The sequence below is a fragment of the Macaca fascicularis genome, chromosome 6 (assembly GCF_037993035.2).
Source record: "Macaca fascicularis isolate 582-1 chromosome 6, T2T-MFA8v1.1".
In the NCBI taxonomy this organism is placed as follows: domain Eukaryota; kingdom Metazoa; phylum Chordata; class Mammalia; order Primates; family Cercopithecidae; genus Macaca; species Macaca fascicularis.
The window spans coordinates 44,024,080-44,045,480 of record NC_088380.1 but is presented as its reverse complement, the minus strand read 5'-3'; the positions used below and the strand labels follow the sequence as shown (position 1 = coordinate 44,045,480).

Below are 21,401 nucleotides of genomic sequence, written 5' to 3'. Positions count from 1 at the left end.
ATGTGGACCCTCACGGGACTGAGCACCTGATCCTAGTAGGCTCCGTAAACCTTCTTCCAGACTCCAGAGGGAGAAAGACTTAGCTCATTTCAGAACTGCTGCCACTGGCCAGGCATGGTGGCTCATGCCTGTAATCTTAGCACTTTGAGAGGTGTTGGCAGGTGGATTGCCTGAGCTCAGCAGTTCAAGACCAGCCTGGTCAACATGGCAAAACCTCATCTCTACTAAAAATACAAAGAATTAGCCGGGCATTGTAACGCGCATCCATCCATGTGAAGAGACCACCAAACAGGCTTTGGGTGAGCAAAAAGGTTGTTTATTTTCACTTGGGTGCAAGTGGGCTGAGTCCAAAAAGAGAGTCAACAAAGGGAGACAGGGGTGAGGCAGTTTTATAGAATTTGGGTAGGTGGTGGAAAGTTACAGTTAAAGGAGGTTTTCTCTTGTAGGCAGTGGTGGGGGTCACAAGGTGCTCAGTGGAGAGCTCCTGAGACTCATTGCCCAGGAGAAGGAATGTCACAAGGTCAATTGATCAGTTAGGGTGGGGCACGAACAAATCACAATGGTGGAATGTCATCAGTTAAGGCAGGAACTGGCCATTTTCACTTCTTTTGTGGTTCTTCAGTTGCTTCAGGCCATCTGGATAAATACGTGCAGGTCACAGGGGTTATGATGGCTTAGTTTGGGCTCAGAGGCCTGACAGAAGTGATGGTGTACACCTGTAGTCACAGCTACTCACGAGGCTGAGGCACGAGAATCACTTGAACTTGCGAGGCAAAGGTTGCAGTGAGCCGAGAACATGCCACTACACTCCAGCCTGCCAGCCTGGGCAACAGAGCAAGACTCTGTCTCAAAAGAAAAAAAAAAAAAAAACCTGCTGCCACAACTCCCTGAAGAAACATCTTTAAAATACCAGAAAGCATCATTGGTAATGGAAATTTTTAATCCAGAGAGCATTTATTCATAAGATGCCCCTTAATTCAACAAATATATACCAAGGACGGAGTTTTGCCATTAAGAAGCACTTGTAGAATCAAACTGAAATTTTCCTAGAGATAAGAAGTCAACAAATAATAATACTACAAAGTAGAGTAACACAAGCTCAGAGTCCTTTGAAGGATCAAAGAATGAGATTGTGTCCTCTTTGAGAGCTCAGAAAAGGAAGGGAAAGCCATTTGAGATGAAGAGAATCAAATGAAAAATAGCTAAGGAAGAAAGAATGCAAGATGTGTTTTGGCATGCAATTAAAAATATGTATGAATAATTCGTTGCATTTGGACAGACAGTTTTACATATTCAAAGTGTTTCCACACATCATGTCATTTTATTTCAGTCCTAAAGTATTCTCAAGTCCCAAAAATACCCTACTCATTCATTCATGGGTCACATCTAGAGTTATCATGGCTGAGAATAAAGAGAAAATTAGTTCAAAATTCAGCTACATATTCAAAACCTCTACCGAATCTACACCAAGAACTAAGGGAGATGCAAAGATGTGTAAAAGATTATTCTTGTCTTGAGTGAGATTTTTTCCCCCTACCGTTACTGAGTGACCTACTCCTATCCCAACCTCCCTGCTTACCCAAGTTTCTCTTCTTGGATCATCCCAACTCCCCAACAACCACCATTTTTATAGGGCTGACCAAGAGTTCCCAGACCTCATCAGCAAAAGAGTGAAGTGAGCTTTATAGAGTCCTGTATTGCCCGAATCTGCCACTCACTTACTGTTCAACCTGAACCTCCCCGTGCCTCAGTTAGCTCAACTATAAAAAGAGCACAGGTTTCAAAGGCCATTTTAGGCTCTAGAAATTTTACGATTAGATGAGACTTTGTAATGTTATAAAACTGAAGTCCTATTTCATGGCCTGAAACCTGGAAAATGTGTTCCTACGACTTGGAAAATGGTAATTTGATGTTCAGCAGATCCCTGGCTGAAAAGCCTTCATAGGCCAATTTCTGTGAAAAATTCCACTTGATTCAACTATGAACATACATGGCAGAGATCAGGAGGTCATTTCTTGGCAAGAGCAGTACATATCACTAAGTCTAAACCAAATACAAATGGCCCTGAAAGATAGAGAATATTTAAGCTATCTTATCATTGGCCTGTACAGGTTTATATGAAAGATAATACTCCATCTTAATCATCACATTTTCCTCCATCTTCACTGTAAAGCTCTCATTTATCCATGTGCTCCTGTGGCTTTGAAGCAATAAGAAAAAAACTTTATAAGTCAAAATTAGGGGGGAAAGAAAACACAACTTTTTTAGCATTGCTTTCATATGTATGTTTAATGTAACTTATATGGGCTATTTCCCCTATTAGATATTAAAATCCTTGAGGGCAAGCACCCAACCTACAGAGGGAGGATACTACAGATATTTAAGAGAGTCAGCTCCGGATCTGTTGATTGGAAACCCCCACTCTACAACTTATTGGCTGTGTGACCTTGGGAAGTCACTTAACTTCTCTGTACTTAATTTCCTTATCTTTAAAATGGGGAATAACAGCACCCAGCCAGGAAGGTGGCTTGCCTATAATGCCATCTCTTTGGGAGGCTAGTGGGGAGGACTGCTTGAGGCCAAGAGTTCAAGACTAGCCTGGGCAACATAGTGAGACCCCCATTGCTGAAAAAAAAAAAAATTAATTAGCAGGGCATGGTGGTACAAGCCTGAAGTCCCAGCTACTTGGGAATCTGAGGTGGGAGAATCGCTTGAGCCCAGGAGTTCCAGGCTCTAGTGAGCCATGATTGTGCCACTGTACTCCAGCTTGGACAAAAGAGCAAGACTTGAAAAAATAAAATAACAGCACCTACCTCTCAGGATTGTTGCCAGGATTGAGAATATCCTTATGAGCTGTTATATTCACTTTGGTATTACTTCTCCCCCAGTGCTTTGCACAACACAGAGGAAGTCAGTATCTTTGACTGAATGAATGAATAGGGCTAGGTAACCTTAAGCCTAAGTACCTATTGAGCACATTTTCCAAAGATTTTCAGAAAATTTCCTTTCAAAAGGAAATGTTTGTGTAGCCTTGTGGAAAACTGATTCTATCAGCAAAGGTAAGCAGCCTGAGCGCACCTGCTGGAAAGAAGGTGATCCTAAACTGTCTGTTAATAAAAAGTCAAGGTTTGCAAATAAAAGGGGTACAATGGAGATGAGGGGCACACTTTAAATAAGAAGAGTAGGTAGGCACCTAAGCCCCACGCGCTGTTCCGAATAAGTCTGTCCTACAAGACTCCTGACAAACAGACCACCTAAGGACTGGCCAGCACCGCAGGGTGAATAAAGGACACCGGCAACCATAAACAAGTCACGCTTTTAAAAGCGAGACATACCAGCAAGGACACAATACCCTACTGAGCCAGCTTCGGCTAGCAGGCGCCGTGACCTTACCCAAAGCCACCGGTGTCACGGCTACTGCCACCGGTGCCGCCCCTTGCTCAGCAACTAACTGCCACCCACCGGCATCTGCACGAGACCGCTATTTATAACCTCCCTAGGAAGCCGATTGGCCAGGGCTGCAAATAGTCATTCCGGCTGTTGAGTTTGAACTAGCTCTGCTCAGGTCGCCCTCTCCGCTGTCTCTTCCTCCTCACCAGCCTAGGCCCCAGAAACTTGCAACCACCACCGCCAGACCGCCCCGACTTACACTCACAATTTGTGCTCGCAATCTCCTATGTCCCCAGCTGGACACCCTCTCCGAACTCCCTCAAGGGTCAAGGATACCTCAGGTGCATCCAGCTGCCACCTCTCTGGGTGAACCGCCCATCGAAAGTCCTCTATGACCTCCCTCTCCACCAGCCCCATCTTGCAGGCCGAAATGACGCCGTACGACTCTCGCCGTCCCCCAAAGCTACAAATATCTGCACCTGCACAGCTGCCGCCTCATTCCCTGCCCCTCTGCGGGGGCCCAGTTCCCAAATCCACCCGCCCACTCCCTGCGACATCTCCCTAGCAGGAGACGAGAAAGGGACCCCAAGAGGCACGGTTCTTCTTCCCTATTTAAGCCTGCGGCCTGCGGACACCCCAGTGCACCCTGTGCCCAGGACACCGCCGACCCCGCCCCCCCTTTGCTCTTTGACAGGTCTCTCTCCAGGCGAGGGCTGTGGTCTTCAGGGAAGGCCGGAGCCCCTTTCCCAGCTGCGCCCTAGGCGCGCGCCCCAGCTGCCCGCACCCGCCAGTGCCGCCGCGCTCACCTGGGCCGGGAGGCTGACAGCCTTGGGCTGTGCCCTGCGGGCCGCGAGGGGACGTTGCGCTGGCAGACCCGGGCTTGGGCCCCGCGGCGCTGAGCCTCCAACCCGGAAGAACAGCCCCAACTCCGAGGCTGCCGGCGGCCACGTGACGGCAGCTCTGCTCCCACCTCGGCCCGCGCCCCTTCCCGGTCCCGGCTTTCTTCCCGCCAGGCCCCCTCCACCCGATCGCCGCGCGCTCTCCGGACCAAAAGCCGACCTCACCAAATGCCCCCTTTGAGTTCAAAGGCTAGGTGCCCCCAGGGGCCCTTCCACTCTCGGGGACAGCCAAAACCTCTTTGTCTCTGCCTCGGCCCGCGGCCCCCCGCCCCGCCTCCGCTCTTTCCCTCCGCCAGTCCTTGTCAATCAAACCTGGAACCAAACGCGGCAGCTGAAGTTCTCAGGGACACATTTGCTTCTCCCCCTGAAGAACCAGTTACAAAGCATGAATTCCTCTCTGGGGTCCCATCAGAACAAAGAAACAGGTAATATAACTCCACTCTGGGTACCTGCCTTTCCTCCAGCTCTCTAGGAAAAATCAGAACTTCTGTAACAGGAGAGGACGCAAGGGAAAGGGGCAGGCGGAGAAGGGTTGGTGAAGGGCGGGAATGGGGGCGTTGATTTTCCATTCTGGCAGGAGAGGTGGAGTTAAATTCCTCAGAAACAATGTCCAGGCTTGAAAAGTAACACACATCTGCGTGCTTGTCTTCCAGCACCAGAGCCAGCCTAGAGGAAGCTGGCTAGTGTCACTGCTAGTACGAATATCCCCGAGGCTGGAAAGCACCCCGGGTGGATGTTGTGAGCTTTCCAGTCCAGGCCTTGGCTGTTTTTGTAAAACTATTAACCGTAATGACCTAGTCGTTCTTTTCACACAGTTCTGTTACTTATTCTGCAGGTGTATTCTGACTAAAAGTGGGAGGAATAAAAAAACAGAGTGTAAAATGGTTCACTTGCCCAAAACTTAATCATCATGAAGTGTCAGTAACGTCATTTCTTTCTATTAATTGAAATTTTGATACAAGTAAAATAATTATGACTCTAAAAGGCAAAAGCAGAACAGGTATTCCATATCTTTAAAAAGAAAGGAGCCGCAGGGAAACCCTTAGTTTGAAAACTTGTCTTGTGATTAACCTACACAGAAGGTCATTCAACTAATGGATTCCCACTGCAGTCCAAACTCACAGACAGGAAATGACACAGCCCCATGTTTTAAAATAATAATGAGCCGAGTTAAGTGTGACCATAGGGAGGGTTACCAGATACTAAAGGTACAATGAAGTGGGATTAGTAATGGATAAGGATTTTCAACTATTGATTTAAAACTTTTTGTAGGGGTCTGAAATTGCTGCTTTGTCTTTTAGGGATTAATAATTCGTGGTTCCCAACTGGGCACAATTTACTTCCAAGGGATATTTGGCAATGTCTAGAGACATTTCGGTTGTCACAACTGGAGAGGGGACATATCTAATGGGTTGGGGCCAGGGATATTACTGAACACCTCTCACTGCGCAGCTCCTCACAACAAAGCATTATCCAGCCCCAAATGTCAATAGTGCTGAGGCTGGAAAATCCTGGCTTAAATTAATGCTCAGTACATTATTTAATTTAACTTGCTTATAAGTCTATACCACATGAAAACAAACTCAAAGATAACATACTATTTTTTCACTTTTGAAAACAGTGAATGGTAGGCATATGATACTTTTAATAACAAGCATATGATTATTTTATTCTGCTTACTTGTACAACATAATTTGGGTGCTATTCCTTCGGGTGAAAACATTTGTCATTTGAAATGCTCTGTTTCTGTCCTTAAGCTTCTACATGTAATTACAGCATGTTATTCATAAAGGGAGTCCCCAGTGAAAATAGGATTAAGTTACAAAAGTTTGCTTTTAAGTTAGTTGCTTCTAAGTCTTAGACACTGTCTTGAATAAAATTTTTGTAGAGATTTGATATTCCCTATTAAGTTGTAAGGGCCTTTCCCACTCTGACATCTACTCTTTCCTCCCTGACTACCTTGACCTGCAAACTCTTATTTTAAAATATTACCTCTCACATATGTGTAAGTTTTCATTACAGATTGTTCTATTATTGAATAATTTTTAAAATATTTTAAAATTAGGATTAACATCAAAATTTAAACCCTTTGTAGTTTAGGAGTTTTTGTAGTCACAAATGCTTAAGAATAGTTTTTAATAATTAGAGTTCTAATCTACCAGAAGCCAAAAGAATGAAATATTTACAATACTATAATATACCATTTGGATCTGCTTTAAAGCCTAAAAACCAGAGAGGTGCCCAATAGCCAAAAATCAAAACATAGGCTGAACCTGAGAAGACATGTAATCAAAAACTGACCTCTAGTGATGGCTTGTTACCAAAACCCAGCATCTAGGTAAAATCAGGCTAAAGAAAAGGTAGCTTTAATGTCTTCTCGTTGTGGTTATTATGTTAAATGGTTATTGACAATTTATTGTCTCAGCTTCCCTTTTATAAATAATTATTAGTAAAGTGAACAACCCCAGAGAGATAGGACTCTTTAATTTCAGTGTGTCTAACAATGCAGACACTCAACAGGTTTTAAAGGAACCGTCACTAACCTTAATCTTAGCCCTCTTCTCCCAGGCTGACCAATCAAGAGTGTTTGATTTTAGGAAACAAATGTTAACTGACTAAATGAGCTGATGTTAATCAACATTAACTGGAAGAAAAAAGAGAACCGATATTAAAGAGCCAGCACAAAGTTCAATAATTGGCATTTGTTTAAGCTACATAAGTAAAACCAGTTTGCATTTGAAATTTTTGTGAGCATCTAAAAAACTAGCTCATAGCATACTACTGTGAATATTGTCCTTTGCATATAATAAGTACGAATTACAAAAACCTATGGATTTTTTTTTTTTTTTTTTTGAGACGGAGTCTTACTCTGTCGCCCAGGCTGGAGTGCAGTGGCTGGATCTCAGCTTACTGCAAGCTCCGCCTCCCAGGTTCACGCCATTCTCCTGCCTCAGCCTCCCAAGTACCTGGGACTACAGGCGCCCGCCACCTCGCCCGGCTAGTTTTTGTATATTTTAGTAGAGACGGGGTTTCACCATGTTAGCCAGGATGGTCTCGATCTCCTGACCTCGTGATCCACCCGTCTCGGCCTCCCAAAGTGCTGGGATTACAGGAAACCTATGGAGTTTTAAATCAATATAAAAAATTGGCCGGGCACCGTGGCTCACACCCATAATCCCAGGACTTTGGGTGGCTGAGGCAGGCAGATTGCCTGAGGTCAGGAGTTCAAGACCAGCCTGGCCAATACGGTGAAACCCCATCTCTACTACAAATACAGAAATTAGCTGAGCATGGTGGCAGGCACCTGTAACCCCAGCTACTTGGGAACCTGAAGCAGGAGAATTGCTTGAATCCGGGAGGCGGAGGTTGCAAGTGAGCCAAGATCATGCCATTGCACTCTAGCCTGAGTGACAAGAGCACAACTCCATCTCAAAAAAAAAAGAAAAAAAAATAGAAAATTATCTGTGTAATCATAGTGTAGGGGGTCTGGGAAGCTGGTGAGGAGTAGAAACTATGTTAGTTTCCTAGGGCTGCTGTGAGAAATTACCACAAACTGGATGGCTGAAAACAACAGAAATCTTTTCTATCACAGTTCTGGAGGTCAGAAGCCCAAAACGAAGGGGTTGGCAGGGAGGATTCCTTCTGGAAGTATTGAGGGAGAAACCATCCCATGCCTCTGCCAGAGCTTCTGTTGGTTGTCAGCAGTCCTTGGTGTTCCTTGGCTTATAAATGCAGCCAGTCTCTGCCTCCATCTTCACATTGCCTTCTTCTCTACGTGCCTGTGTCCAAACCTCCCTCTCCTCTCTCTTATAAAGATACCAGTCAGTGGTCTTAAGGACCACCCTAAATCCAGAATGGTTTCTGTCTTGAGATCCTTAACTAATTACATCTACGAAACCTGTATTTCCAAATAAAGGTGGATACAAATAGTTTGATGGGGGACAGTATTCAGCCTACTGTTGGGGTCCATGCCGGGGGTGGTGGAGAATGAAAGAACACACAAAAGACAAAGACACACAGAGAACATGGCGGCCGCGCTCAGAGCCTCCGCCTCACTTTATTTATACTCCATAAACCCCACGTCAGCAGAAAGAATGCAATGCAAAACAAACTTTCTTTTCCCAGATGTAACCTTCTACTCAGTTCTTTGTTTCTATGCTCTTCCTTATCTGCCCGCCTTCTTGGCGCCTACGGGAGTTCATTAAAAGTTCAATTGGAGATACTGTCCTTGAGCCCTATCTATTCTCAGCATACTGTTTTCAAAGGCCCCTGCATTTCCCCCCCCTTTTTTTTTTTGTTTTGCCTCAATCCTAAAAAGGTAGCCCATATTTGTTCTTGTGTTTTCTTTTGTTTTTGGAGGCGACGGAGGGAGCATCAAATCACCAAAAGAAGTAGACCCAATCCAAGTGTCCAAAGCAATATACTTCCAGAGATTGTAGAAATCCATGTCTTCATCTGGGTCCATGGGTTAAAGGCAGCAAGGCGCTGACCCAGCTCCTGAAGGGTTACAGTTCCGGACAACATATGTAATTGTTGTCGAAATGCTTCGGAAATGTTCTGAGTGAGCTCTTGGATGTCCAAACTAATATTTTTATGGCCTATTAATAATTTTTGGATTACAGACCAATTTTGAGAGATGTTAAAAAGCACAGGCGTTACACAAAATTGAGTGGAGTTCCAATCACATTGTAATGTTATCCGAGTACTGAGGACAGTGAGCTGATCTCCAAGCCATGTCAAGGCTTGTTCCATGTTGTCCAATCTTTCAGCAAGTTGAGAATCAATGTTTCGTTGTTGAAGCTATAACCGGTGAGATTGTTCGTGCCATTGCTGCACAAATTCAGCATTTTGTATGCTTTGATGAAGAGCGAGCCCTGCTACGGCCGCAGTGGAGACGATGGCGACAAGGCTCATCACTGAGGCAATTATAAGTCCAAGGGCACGGAGGGCTCGCTGGAGAGAAGTCCAGATATAAGTCTCAAGAGGTGATGCCCCCCATGGTCGCGTAAGGTTAACAGGTAGCCAAATTTCCTTACGAGCCCTGAGGATATAAATATCCTCAGTAAAGTTGAGCCACCAGGAATGATTGAGGCAAGACAAAAATGTACACGTATCTGTACAATTAACAATCCCCATATCATTATCCCATGTCAAATTCCCTGCTAATAACAGGTAGGGCTTACAGACACAAGCAATAATATATCAGGAGGTATTTCGATATAACTGAATATGAAAGGAGTTATTCGGGTTAGAAAGATTAAGGGGCATATTCCCCACAAAAATGCTAATGGCATCGCCTGCAGCTAACAACTTCCAAAGATGACTCTGTACTTAGGCCTCCTTCACGCCATACTAAGGTTTCATTATTGTTAGCAGCAATACTTTTATTTACCCGGTGCCATTTCAAAGGTATGTGACTAAATTTTGTTTGAAAATCACCATGCACACTTCAATCAGTTATTTGCATCCCATTGTATTCTAATAAAATCCGGGGTTTATTTCCCCGACATTGTTGCCACTCCAGCACCTCAATATTAGGAGAAACTTCTGGAATAGGACAAAAAGGTAAAAAACTAGGAATAGTTTCATTACTATATACAGTATGATTATAATAACAGTATTAGCAGCCACATGACTGATTATAGCGAACAACCCAGGCTTCATGCGATTTTCGGAGACAATGGGAACTATTTCCCATACATATTGGAAGTTCTTCCACTCCAAATTGGTATGTGTTGTTTATAATTCCCATTTCCCGTTCTATATTGTCCTTGTCTATATAGGGGGATGGCATCCAACTAGTGTCATTGGTGAAAACCTTAATTTCCGCCTCTCCCCAGGCGACTCCCTGATACAAGGGTGGAAAGGGAATATAAGTGCAATATTCATACAAAGCCTCACTAAAGGAAATAAGTCCCCCACCGAGGCACATCCAACAAAGGAAGAAATGCATGCTGAATCCAGTTTTCTTTTCAATAGGGTTTCAATCATCTTGTAGGAAACCACTCAGGTCCGCTCCCTGTAAGGACAAGAGCATAGCCCCATCCCTGTTTTAGAACTTGCCCTTGAACATACTTACCTTCTTCATTAGGATACCAAATCTTTAAATTGTCAGCGGGGACTATCACCGAGGGAGGTGAGGAAAGATGGGTTACGACAGCGGAGTCTTGCAATTGTCTCCATTGATTCAAAAAATAATTAAGGTAAAAAGAACCTTCAAAATCAAAAAAATTAAGGTAGAAAGGTTAACCTTCAGAAAAATCTGGTTTTTGGGGGGGCTCATTTCCCCCTTTTTGTTTTAGCAGTTGAGTTTTTAAGGTTAAATTTGCGCGCTTAATGATGGCTTGACCTTGACTGTTGCCCGGGATACTGGTGATATGTTGAATATTGTATTGCTGTAAGAAAACTTGTAATTTATGAGAGACATAAGCAGGGGCATTATCAGTTTTAAGTATAAGAGGAATGCCCATGATGGTGAAAGAAACTAAGAGATGAGTAATAACAGAAATGAGAATAGGTATCAATGGTATGATGAACATTTTAATCGTCCAAAAGAAGGGACATCTCGTGGATTAACCCCAGGATGGAAGGATGGAATGCTCAAAGGAGCACAAGAAGGACAAGCTTGAATAAGAGAACGAGCTTGTTTATGAGTTAAATGAAACCGTCGTTGAAGGCCAGAACTATTAGTGTGATGTAGAGTATATTTTTGTTCTGCAGCATGTAGGTGGCTGATTAAAAGCAAATCAATCTGAGTATTACCATGAACTAATGGTCCAGAAAGTGGAGAATGAGAACGAAGATGAGTGATGAATAAAGGAGCTCGACGTTGGCTCAAAGTAAAGGATAACAAAGAAAAGAATTTCTGAAGAGAAGAAGTAGCACAAAGAGGTAAAGTGGCCTGAGAAATATAAGTAGTAACATAAACGGCGTATTGAGAATCACTAACAATGTTACAACCAGTACTAGGGAAATCAAGTAAGACCATGAGAATAGCAAACAATTCTCCCTGTTGCACCGAGGGATAAGGATAAACTGTAACTCAAGATTGATGAAGCTTCTTGCCAAGAATCAGAAGTTGCAAGAAGATAAGTGATCTGACTATGAGTGAATTGAGAGATAATTAAGGAAGGATCTCCTCCCCAAAGTTGTCGACAGTGATGCCGTCCTTTGATGATCAGTTCAGCTAAACGATCGATATAAGTAGCCAAGAGTTTAGATGTTTTATTGGACAAAAAGATCCATTCTAGTGGCCAATTGGTCTGATGAATCATTCCTGTAGGAGAATGTAAAGTATGAAATAAACAAAAGGAAAGGGGAACATCAGGAAGGGGCCTTTTAAAGTTGCTCTTCTACAAGCTGGAGTTCCTGTAAAGCCAAAGTAGTTAAATGGCGTGAGTTGTCCAAGTGACTGTCTCCTTCTAGAATAGAAAAAAGATGTTATATTCCTAAAACAGGACGCATCATTTGAAAGTCACTTAATATTTTGAAATGATCACGTTGACTTTGAATTTTCTGGGGTTGAATATTTTGTGCTCCTAAGGTATAACCTAAATATTGAATAGGAAAATCCAGTTGAATTTTTTCTGGGGCAATATTAAGTGAATAGAAAGAAAGCTGAGTTTGTAATGATGCAAAAGGACAAATTCTTGACACAAGGCAGGGCTGTTTAACATACCTTGAGGTAAAACTTTCCATTGATATCGAGAAAGTGGCTGAGAATTATTAAAAACAGGGACAGAGAAGATCCATACAATGATAAAGTAACACAGTTGGAAACTGATTTTTTACAGGATTTAAAGTCCTATGTATGAATTTTTGACATATAGTAGGGCTATTAAGTATACCCTGAGGAAGAAGCTTCTGCTGATATTTTTGAATGGGTTGTCCATTATTATATTTAGGAATAATAAAGACAAACTATTTACAATCTTGAGGTTGTAACTGAATAGAGAAAAAACAATTTTTGAGATCTATGACCATTAATTTTTAACTTTGTGGGATAAGGGCAGGATTAGGAAGACCAGGCTGTAAACTTTCCCTAGGTTTAATGTAAACATTTATAGTTTTAAGACAAGACAAAGACGGGAATTCCATGCAGAAATACGTGGCTTTATATTCCTCTCGGCCATTTGTTTTTTGACTTACTCTTTTAGAGTCCTAAGTATTTCTTTAAATAATGGTCACTGTTTCACCTAAATAGGAGTGGTGGCTATGAGTTTAAAGGATTGTAGCCCATTTTGAACATCATATTTTTGGCAGCTGAGGAAATATGAGGAATGTTTAAAAAAGCAGCAAATTGTTGTGAAAGATCTTGTTCCCAAAAATTAATATTGATAGGAACAATATAAAAATAAAAAAAAAACACTTGACCTTGTTGACCTTTAGGACCGACACAGGTTAAAGGTTCTACGTCTTGATAAACCACAGACGCAGCACCCAAGCCAGTGAGTATAACTGAAACTTGTCTTTTTTCCTATTGTATAGGCCACTAATTTAAACAAATAATAGACATATTCACCCCCGTATCAATTAACCCTTTAAAAACTATTTCATTAATGTGCAATGAACATAAGGGCTTTTGATTAGAAACTAAAGTTTCCCAAAAAACAGTTTTTTCTGTGCTACCAAACCCTCCCTATTGAGAATACGTTCCCCTGCCTCTAGGCATATAAATTGTGAGACTTGAACCATAATAAGAATTTTATTAGTAACATCATGTCCTTTTGGCAAAGGGCCACACACTCTAATAGCCAATTTATATACTCCTCTATTAGGAGACAAAGTATAAGGCTGAGTAATAGCTAAGTCAGCAGCGGCGCTCTGCTTAGTTGCCGCATAAGGCTGAGAAACTGGGGTAAGGTGTGGGATCCTTAAGGAGGACTTGAATTTATTCCTTGATGTTGTAGGCCATTGCTCACTGGGTATTGTATGCAGATTCAGTCAATAACAAATATTTGTAAACAAATAAGGTGATTACAGGTACAGAAATTCAGTTCGTAGCTTACTATTCAATAGAGTATCTGCTTTGTAAAAGATGGTGGACCACAAAATACTCAACGGATTTTGGTTTTCAAAACACAGCGATGCTATCCAAGGCTAAATGGATACTTGAAATTGGGATTGGATCTGGTGCTGAGATACAACTTTTACTTAGTTATTGATTTTTCTTTCCTCTGATTATTCCAAGGAGGGTGACTACCATTTTTGTACTTTATAGAGCAGTCTAGAGGAAAGGGTTAAGCATGTAAGCTCTGGGGACAGAAAGTCATATTTTCAAAATATAATAGCTATATGACCTTGGATACATTTATAAAACTGTCTTAACTCTGTTTTCCTGTCTACAAAATGGTAATAATTATAAAATTTGTCAGTCTTAAAGGGATGTTGGAAGAACTAAATGCAAGTGAAGATTTTTTCACAGTAGTGGACACATAGTAAGTACTCAGTATACTATGGCTATTATTACTGTTATTATTGTTAATATTACGTCTATTTATTTTAGCTGTTTAATGTAACAAGTGCAGAACCATAATCTCACATCCTTCAGAGTCACACTGATCTTGTATTTTTTGGTCGTCTGACTAGTTTAGTGATTTATTACAAGAAACCTAGTTAGTTTGTGCATTCTTTTCCTTTCTTATATTTCTCATTTGTAAAGACTGATAAACCAACTACACTTTCAGACCTGGTGACATAAATTGTTGGGGCCCCAAGCCTGTGGGCCCCGGCTCCCATTTCCCAGGAGAGGAGACAGTAAATTTCCACTTTTATCAGTTTTGAAACAACATTTATTTGTCCAATGTTGACCTTTACCACATTTGTACACCTCTGAAGGCAGCTTTCTGCCTTGAGGGATAAAAGTGTTCAATTTTTATGACATTCTTTTTTGAAATGTCTAGGTTTACCACACTGAAAGCAAACACCTTGTTTGTTATTTCCTTTTAAGGCTTTAGACAAAGCTCCAGCAAATAATTGAGCATTATAAATAGCCCCTCCAATACTAACACAAGTTTTAATATATTTATCTAAATTGGCCCCATTGGCCTTTAACGATTTTAACAATTTTTGACAGTCAGCATAAGCATTTTTAAAAGACAACGTTTGTAACAAAATTTTTGAAGCAAGGTCAGCACCCACAATTTTCAAGACAGCATCCTGAAGACGGGCTACGAAATCTGAATATTGTTCATTTGTGCCCTGTAAAATCTTCACAGAGGAAAGGGAAGATTTTCCTGTTATCTCTACCTTATTTTAGGCCCTTAAAAACAAAGTCTTGATTTGAGTAAGGGCAACATCATCTAGACCAGCCTGAGCATTAAGAGTAGCATATTGGCCCGTGCCTGTGAGTTGTTCCTCAGTGGCTCCTGGGGGATCACACATAACATTTTTTCTAGCCTGTACATGCACCTTGTTCATTTACCAGCTGTGCAATTGTAACCACTGAGAACGATCAAGAAAAGCCTTCCCCAAAGTCTTCCAGTCTATAGGAATTATCAAATTTTCTGATGAAAAAATATCAAGAAGACCAAGGATAGGGGTTCATAGTTAGAAATGGCAGCTTTCATTTCTTTTAAAAATTTAATTTGTAAGGCATTAAATTGGACATTATTGCCACCATTTGAAAACTGCGCATTAGGAGCAAAAGAAGCACAAATAATTGGAAACAGATCCAGCTCCTTAAATTTTTTTTTTTTTTTAATCTTTCCTTTTCTCCCTCCCCCAGTGGCGGGCAAGGCACTGAGAAAACTTTGCCAAACAAAGGTAAAGATAAGGAAGCCAGGGGGTTGGAGGCACTGGAAAATCCTCTTTTAACAGGGCAGAAGGAAAAGAAACAGGGAAAGCTCACAAAGGTGAATTAGAAGAATGTATCTGTAATATTTGTTGAAGCATTTCCATAATACACTGCATGTCAGAATTTCCCTTAGAAGAAGGAAGAGCTGGCTTTTTCTCTTCTCCCCCTTTTGCTACCCTGGCACAAATGGGCTCCATTTCAGATTTATTTTATTTTATTTTATTTTTCCAAATCCTCAGATACCTTTCCTCCTGTGGCTACATTACCACACTCTGGATCAGTCTCAAGTAACTCTAATGTCTGAGTGATAGAGTTACACAAGGTCCACAATTTTAGAGGCATAATATCCCCTAACTGGAGAGCTCTAAGCAGAGCTTTTACTACCTGTAACCATTTTTTCCGATTCAGCTGCACTTTAGTCTGATACTGAAACCAGTAACAATGTTGTTCAACATGGGCAAACAATGGCTTCAAAGTCTTTTTCTTTCACTTCTACTCCCATAGACAGCAACAGTCCTTGAAACAGCCATAAATATTCTGAGGCCAGAGAGATGGAATTCCCATAATGAAAGCTTAAGAAGGTTCCCCTTGGCCGGGCGCGGTGGCTCAAGCCTGTAATCCCAGCACTTTGGGAGGCCGAGACGGGCGGATCACAAGGTCAGGAGATCGAGACCATCCTGGCTAACACGGCGAAACCCTGTCTCTACTAAAAACACACACACACAAAAAAACTAGCCGGGCGCGGTGGCGGGCGCCTGTAGTCCCAGCTACTCGGGAGGCTGAGGCAGGAGAATGGTGGGAACCCGGGAGGCGGAGCTTGCAGTGAGCTGAGATCCAGCCACTGCACTCCAGCCTGGGCGACAGAGCGAGACTCCGTCTCAAAAAAAAAAAAAAGAAGGTTCCCCTTAACAATATCCGAGCCTTACCCGCTCCTAGGGGGTTCCCCTTCTTGTTCTCCCCTACTCACCCGTGCTGACCCCGCTCGCTGCACCACTTGTTGGGGTCCGTGCCGGGGGTGGTGGAGAATGAAAGAACACACAAAAGACAAAGACACACAGAGAACATGGCGGCCGCGCTCAGAGCCTCCGCCTCACTTTATTTATACTCCATAAACCCCACGTCAGCAGAAAGAATGCAATGCAAAACAAACTTTCTTTTCCCAGATGTAACCTTCTACTCAGTTCTTTGTTTCTATGCTCTTCCTTATCTGCCCGCCTTCTTGGCGCCTACGGGAGTTCATTAAAAGTTCAATTGGAGATACTGTCCTTGAGCCCTATCAATTCTCAGCATACTGTTTTCAAAGGCCCCTGCAGCCTACTACATGGGCATTCTGTGTGTTTAAGGGTAACACACTGTAAAGAGGGTTTTGGGGTTTTTTTTGAGGGGGGGAGTTTGTTTTTTGAAGAGGGATGGATTTGCCAGTTCTTGAATTTAAAGTGAAAATCCAAATTATTTGAGGGAAATTCAGTTGAAAGTCATTTTATATTAATAATTGGGGAAAATTTTCCTTAGTTATATACCTGGTTTACTGGTTTAATAAACACTCAACCTAATTGAAACTTTCCTGCAATTTTTATATATCATATATTTATCACCATTATCAAACTACTTGATTATAAAACTCCATAATAGTGTTTGATAAAAGAACTTCAGCCAAATTAAATTTAAAAGAGTTTAATTGAGCAATGAACCATTCATGAATTGGGCAGCCCCCAGAATCACAGCAGATTCACAGACTCCAGGGCTGCCTTGTTGTCAGAACAAATTTATAGACAAAAAAAGTAAAGTGATGTACAGGAATTGGAAATGAGGTACAGAAACAGTGACATTGGTTACAGCTCAGTGTTTGCCTTATTTGAATGCAGTTTGAACATTCAGTAGTCTATGAGTGGTTGAAGTACAGCCGCTGGGATTGGCCACCACTCAGCTATTGTTACAAGTGCATACTTATTAAGTTAGGTTTTCAATTTTGCCTATTAAGTTAGATTACAGTTCCTCCACAAAGACTCCAATATAGAAGTACGGAGTCTTTCTCAGGCCATATTTAGTTTGTTTTAACACGCTCAACATTTTTATAATATTTCACTTTGTAAATACTGCATTTGATTAAAAATTCTAATTTTAATATAAGTTTTACAAAGCATCATCTCTTTGAAGATCTTTTTTATGCTACATGTTACCCATAACAGAAAAATAAAAACCAGAATATCTCACCTCCACTGGTTTTTGTTATAGTCTCCTATCTCCTCTCCTCCTACCATTTGTTATCAATTCTTTTCTTTCTCTTTCTTTTTTTTTTTTTTTTTTTTTTTGAAACACTCTCACTCTGTAGCCCAGGCTGCAGTGCAGTGGGGTGACTTCAGCTCACTGCAACCTCTGCCTCGTGGGTTCAAGTGATTCTCCTACCTCAGCCTCCCAAGTAGCTGGGATTACAGGCGACCACCACCACGCCTGGCTAACTTTGTATTTTTGATAGATGGGATTTCACCATGGTGGCCAAGCTGGTCTTGAACTCCTGGCCTCAAGTGATCTGCCCACCTCAGACTCCCAAAGTAGCTGGGATTACAAGTGTGCGCCACCATGCCCAGCTCATTCTCAATTATTTTACCACTTAAATTGTATACATGTTTCTAATGTTCCCTTGGCCCTCTGTCCTATTAACTCTAATACTTTCTCTGTGTACAATGTTACTTGTGCTAGGACCACTCCCAAAGCTCAGTCTCTAGCCCAGACCTCTTTCCTAAGCTCCAGACTCTTGCAGCCAACTGCCTGCTGGTCATTGCCATTGAGATATCCACAAATATTTCCAGCCAAACATGAGAAAATTCCCTACTCCCCTCCTTTTAGCTATAGCAAAACACTTGATGTTTCTTGAATGAATGGAGCAATTCCACACTTCCTTGACTTTCGCATGCTTTTCCTTCAGTCTAGAATGCTCTCCCTACTCTACCTTTTCTTTGCAAGCTTGTGCTCATCCTTTAAGGTGTAGCTTTTGTCTCTTCCTCTGTGAAGTATTCTAGGAAGCCTTGTTCGACTCTTATTTCCTCAAGCTTAGCACAGTGTTGGCACATAACAAACGCTAAATAAAAGTTAGCTAGATCAATAAGAAGCAGCCACTATGGAATAAGATTGGATTGAATCCTGAGTTTGGCTGAGTACCCTTGGGAAAGTTCAACTATAAACAATATGGAGACAATAACTATTTCACAGGCTATTGTGAAGAGGAGAAGAGAATCTATGTAAAGAATATAGCCCAGAGTCTAGCCCATCATAGGTTTTAAAAAATATGTCTGACTTTTGGCAAGGGTGCAAAAGCAATTCAATGAAGGAAAGATAGCCTTTTCAACAAATGGTACTAATGCAGTTGGACATCTGTAGTCAAACAAAAATGAACCTCAACCTAAGTCTCACAGATTTTTACAGTAAAGTCAGGATGGAGTACACAGTTACACGTGAAACCATAAAACTTTCAGAAAAAAATAGGATAAACTCTCCAGGATCTAGGACTAGTCTTAACACTAAAAGCGTTATTTTTTTACCTTGTTTATGTTGAAGGACTACAAAAGCAATATTTATAAAGGGAAAACTAAAAAATTAAACCTTGTCAAGAAAGGAAAAAAAAGGCTGGTGCTGTGGCTCACTCCTGTAATCCCAGCACTTTGGGAGGCCAAGATGTGTGGATCACTTAAAGTCAGGAGTTTGAGACCATCCTGGCCAACATGGTGAAACCCCGTCTCTACTAAAAATACAAAAATTAGCTGGGCATGGTGGCAGGCGCCTATAATCTCAGCTACTCGAGAGGCTGAGGCAGGAGAATCACTTGAACCCGGGAGGCAGAGGTTGCAGTGAGCCAAGATTGGGCCACTGCACTCCAGCCTGGGCGAAAGAATGAGACTCTGTCTCAAAACAAGAAACAAAACAAAACAAAAGCAAAAAAAATTTTAGCTCTGCAAAAGAGTCAGTTTTATATATATATATATAAATTTATATATATATTTAAGAAATATGTAAATATACATATTTAAGAAATATAAATATATGCTTTTAAGAAATAGATATATATATTTCTTAAAAACTCTTAAAACCTAACAGTAAAACAAAATTCAAATAGAAAATGGGCAAAAGGTATAAAGAGACATTTCACAGAAGAGGAATATAAGCACATGAAAAGATGATCATCATCATTCACCATTAAGGAAGGGAAATTAAAACTGCAATGAGACAACACTACATATCTATAAGAATGCTTAAACAGGGCTAAGCACAGTAGCTCATGCCTGTAATCCCAGCACTTTAGGAGGCCGAGGCGGGCAGATTGCTTGAGCTCACAAGTTCGAGACCAGCGTGGGCAATATGGCGAAACCCCATCTCTACAAAAAATGCAAAAATTAGCTGGGCATGGTGGCATGTGCGTGTAGTTTCAGCTACTCGGGAGGCTGAGGTGGAAGGATGGCTTGAGACTGAGAGGCAGAGGTTGTAGTGAGCTAGGATCCAGGATTGTACCACTACACTCCAGCCTGGGCGATAGAGCCAGATCTTGTCCAAAAAAAAAAAAATGCCTAAAACGAAAAATAGCGATAATATCAAAATCTGGCAAGGGTGGGGAGAAACTGTATTATTCATACATTGCTGCTGAGAGTATAAAATGATACAGTCACACTGGAAAACAGTTTGATGGTTTCTTTAAAAAACCTGTAACTACCATATGGTTATACCATTTATATTCCTAGGCATTTATCACAGAGAAATAAAAATGTATGTTCACACAAAAACCTGTACATAATTGTTCATAGTAGCTTTATTCATAAGAGCCAAAAACTGGAAACAGCCCATATGTCCTTCAACAGGTGAATGGTTAAACAGACTGTCATACATGCTTACCATGGAAGACTACTCAGCAATGAAAATGAGTGAACTACCGAAACACTCAACAACTTGGATCTCTCCCCAGAGAATTATGCTGAGAGGGAAAAGCCAGTCTTCAAAGATTACATACTTACTATTCCATTTACGTAACATTCTCTTTTATTTGTAGAAATAAAGGTCCCATTATGTTGTCCAGGCTGGTCTCAAATTACTGGCCTCTGGTGATCCTCCTGCCTCAGTCTCCCAAAGTGCTATAATCTATAATTATAGATTATATATCTATATATACATTATATTTAATATATAATGTGTATATATGTTAGTATATATATTTATAATGTGTATATATATAGTTGTTGATATTGAGACCGAATCTCCCTATGTCGCCCAGGCTGGAGTGCAGTGGTTCAATCTCAGCTTACAGCAACCTCCACCTCCTGGGTTCAAGCAATTCTCCCACTTCAGGCTCCCGAGTAGCTGGGACTATAGACATATGCCACCATGCCCAGCTAATTTTTGTATTTTTAATAGAGACAGGGTTTCACCATGTTGGCCAGGGTAGTCTTCAACTCCTGGCCTCAAGCGATCCACCTGCCTCGGCCTCCCAAAGTGCTGGGACTACAGGCATGAGCCACCATACCTGGCCCCCTATATAATATTCTTGAAAAAATGAAATTATCGAAATAAAGAACAGATTGGTGGTTGCCAGAGTTTGAGGAGGGGATGAGGTAAAAGAGATGTAGCTGTGGCTATAAAAGGCCAACCCGAGAAATCCTTGTGGTGATAGAAATGTTCTGTATCTTGATTACATCAATGTCAATACCCTGGTTATGATATTGTATATAGTTTTGCAAAATATTACCATTGGGGGAAACTGGGTAGAGTCTACAGGGGATCTCTCTGTATTATTTCATACAACTGCATGTGAATCTCCAATTATCTCAAAATAAAATGTTTAATTAAAAAAATAAGCCTGACAGGTGTAGTAAAATAGTAATGGTAGAATCTAGGTGGTAGATACACAGGTAAGTATATAACATTCTTTCAAATTTGCTATTTTTTTAAATGTTTCTTTGTAAAATTAGAAAAAAAAATGTTAAGTATTGTAATTATTCTGAGACTAAGTCCCACACTGACACAATCTAAACAATAAAAGTAAGGTACATTCGGTACATTCAGCTTACTGAAAATATTCATTATCGCCTCTTTTCCTGTAGCATAAATTTGTCAAGTGAATTGCCCACAGATTAAGAAAGCAGTTTCATGAAATAGTTTCTTATTAGTGGAAACAAACATTCAAGGTTCAGGATGCCATCCTGAATTTGGGATAAAGAGGTTTTTCATCTCCCTTACCCCACACCTCATCTTTCTTCAGTGTTTTCAACATTTATTTGGCATGCTAATTGTCAAATTCCCCTTTCAAGTGATCTTTTTTTCTGATAGAGTGGCCA

At 41.3% G+C, this 21,401-nt stretch overlaps 1 protein-coding gene and 2 long non-coding RNA genes across 10 annotated transcripts in view; 2 read left to right on the top strand and 1 right to left on the bottom strand.

Moving 5' to 3' along the window:
• Positions 1 to 4,769, bottom strand: part of NNT (nicotinamide nucleotide transhydrogenase) — a 99,686-nt gene extending 94,917 nt beyond the window's left edge. The window contains exons 1-2 of one of the 5 annotated variants that reach the window (XM_005556852.5): positions 3,727 to 3,825; positions 2,814 to 3,107 (exon numbers count right to left, since the gene is read on the bottom strand). The gene's annotated coding sequence lies outside the window, so the exon portion shown is untranslated. Of the gene's footprint in view, positions 1 to 2,813; positions 3,108 to 3,726; positions 3,826 to 4,196; positions 4,309 to 4,601 lie in introns of those variants that run through there. The other 4 variants (XM_005556851.4, XM_005556853.4, XM_005556854.4 and 1 more) reach the window with 4 other exon arrangements.
• A 6,190-nt stretch (positions 4,770 to 10,959) lies between these two features.
• Positions 10,960 to 21,401, top strand: part of LOC141406991 (uncharacterized) — a 32,908-nt gene continuing 22,466 nt past the window's right edge. For 2 of the 4 annotated variants that reach the window (XR_012413650.1, XR_012413652.1), the window contains exons 1-3: positions 10,960 to 11,180; positions 12,678 to 12,736; positions 13,664 to 13,726. This is a non-coding gene — a long non-coding RNA (uncharacterized lncRNA). The remainder of the gene's footprint in view (positions 11,181 to 12,677; positions 12,737 to 13,663; positions 13,727 to 21,401) is intronic. The other 2 variants (XR_012413651.1, XR_012413649.1) reach the window with 2 other exon arrangements.
• On the top strand, positions 14,145 to 16,158 carry LOC141406990 (uncharacterized). Its single transcript, XR_012413648.1, has 2 exons — positions 14,145 to 15,665; positions 15,983 to 16,158. It is a non-coding gene; the product is annotated as an uncharacterized lncRNA (long non-coding RNA).